The sequence below is a fragment of the Echinops telfairi genome, unplaced genomic scaffold, assembly GCF_000313985.2.
Source record: "Echinops telfairi isolate 266 unplaced genomic scaffold, ASM31398v2 ScPeMD7_655;HRSCAF=1070, whole genome shotgun sequence".
Classification (NCBI taxonomy): Eukaryota; Metazoa; Chordata; class Mammalia; order Afrosoricida; family Tenrecidae; genus Echinops; species Echinops telfairi.
In genome coordinates this window covers 6,622,715-6,625,268 of record NW_022104553.1, presented here as the reverse complement: position 1 = coordinate 6,625,268, position 2,554 = coordinate 6,622,715, and positions in this window count along the sequence as shown.

The window sequence follows — 2,554 nt, the reverse complement described above, 5'->3', positions numbered from 1 at the left end:
GATCACCAATTTCATATGGAGAGGGAAGAATTCCAGAAGTAGCAGAAAACTTCTAAGAAGAAGGACAAAAACAAAGGAATCACCTTACCTGACTTTATCACCTGCTATACAGCCATAGTGGTCAAAATAGCTTGGTACTGGCATAATGACAGATACGCAGACCAATGGAAAAGAACAGAAAACCCAGAAATAAAACCACCAGCATATAGGCAACTGGTCTTTGATGGGGACCCAAAGAACATCAAGTAGGAGGTGGATGCCCTCTTTAAAAAGTGGTGCTAGAAAAAATGGATATCCAACTGAGAAAAAAATGCTCACCTCACCCCATGTACAAGGACAAACTCAAGGAGGATCACATATCTATAAGTAAAACCCCAAACTATCGGGACCATCAGTGAAGGCATCAGGACAAACCTAACAACCTTGGTGCAGGGAATACATAGCCTAACTATAATAGGAAAAGATACATACACAGAAGTTCTAGGTATATGCTCAGCAGAGGGATTTCTGGGTCATAAGATAACTAAATTTCTGCCATGGAAAACCTATATATTTGGCTTTAAGTGCTGTCAAGTCATTTTCGATTCATAGCAACCCTGTGTACAACAGAATAAAACACTGCCCAATTCTGGACCATCTTTGCAATCCTTATGTTGGAGACCAACATTGTGTGCACCGGGTCAATCCATCTTGTTGACTGTCTTCCTCTTTGTCTGCCTCTCTAACAAGCATGACGTCCTTTTCTAGGGACTGATCTCTCCTGATGGACATGAGATGATGTCTCATTATCCTTCCTTCTATGGTGCATGCTGACTGTACTTCTTTTTCTTTTTCTTTTAATAATTTTATTGGGGGCTCATACAACTCTTAGCACAATCCATACATTGTGTAAAGCACATTTGTACATTCATTACCCTCATCATTCTCAAAACATTTGCTCTCCACGTAAGCCCCTGGCATCAGCTCCTCATTTCCTCCCTCCCTCCCCACTCCCCCTCCCTCATGAACCCTTGATAATTCATCAATTACTATTTTGTCATATCTTACACAGTCCGATGTCTCCCTTCACCCACCTATCTGTTGTCACATGTAGATGCTTGTAATCGGTTCCCCCTTTCCAGTCCACCCTCCCTCCAGCCTCCCAGTATCACCACTCCCACCACTGGTCCTAAAGGTATCATCCATCCTGGATTCCCTGTGTTTCTGGTTCCTATCTGTACCAGTGTACATCCTCTGGTCTAGCCAGATTTGTAAGGTAGAATTAGGATCATGATAGTGACTGTACTTCTCAGACAGATCCATTTGTTCTTTTGGCAGCCCATGGTACTTTCAATGTTCTTTACTATCATTATTGCAATGCATTTACTCTTCTTTGATCTTCTTTATTCAATGTCCAAATTTGACATGCATATGAGGCAACTGAAAGTACTATGGCCTGGGTAGGTGCACGTTGGCCTTCAAACAAACACATCCTTCATTTGCCATACTTCAAAGAGGTCTTGTGCAACAGAGTTCCCCAAGGCAATGTGTTCTCTGATCTCTTGACTGCTGCTTCCATGAGCATTACTTGTAGTTCCAAGCACAATGAGATCCTTGCTAACTGCCATCTTTTTGTCCATTTATAAGGAGGTTATCCACTGACCCAATTGTGAGGATTTTTATTTTCTTGACATTAAGCTGTAATTTATATAGAAGGCTTTAATTTTTTCTTTTCATCAGGAAGTGGTTCAAGTTCTTATTTTCAACGAGCAAAATTGTGTCATCATCATATCACAGGTTGTTAATAAGCCTTCCTTTAACCCTAATGCTGCATTCTTCTGGATATAATGCAATTTCTCTGATTATCTGTCCTGCATACAGGTGAGAGGAACAACCCTAAACACACCATTCCTGGTTTCAAACCATACAGTGTTCCCTTCTTCTCCCCCCACAACTGCCTCTTGATCCCTGTACAAATTTTGTATAATGAGCACAATCAAGTGCTTGGAATTGCCATTTTCCTCAAAGCTAGCCATAGTGTGTTACAATCCACATAGCTGAATGTGTTTGCATAGTCAATAAAACACCATAAATATTTTTCTGGGATTCTCTGCTTCCAGCTAATATCCAACTGACTTCAGCAACAACGTACCTTGTTCCATGTCCTCTTCTGAACTTGGTCTGAGTTTCTAGCAGCTCTTTGTCAATGTATGGCTGCAACTATTGTGCACTATCTTTGTTCTTTTATTTGCACATTCTTCAGTTGGTTCCTCTTTTATTCAAATGTGTAAAAATTTGGATCTCTTGCAGATAGCGAAGTTTCTGTTTTCCAAATTTCTTGATATAGGTGACTGCTTCCAGTGCTTCATTGTCTAGTTGAAACTTCAATTGGTATTCCATTCCTGCCTGAAGCTTAGTTTTTCACTAATACCTTCAGTATAGCTTGGACTTCTTCCTTCAGTAGCATTAATTCTATTCAAGGGATAATATGTTATCCCTTGAAATGGTTGAATCTTGGCTAGTTCTTTTTGGTACAATGACTCTGTATATTTTTTATATCTTCTTTTGACACACT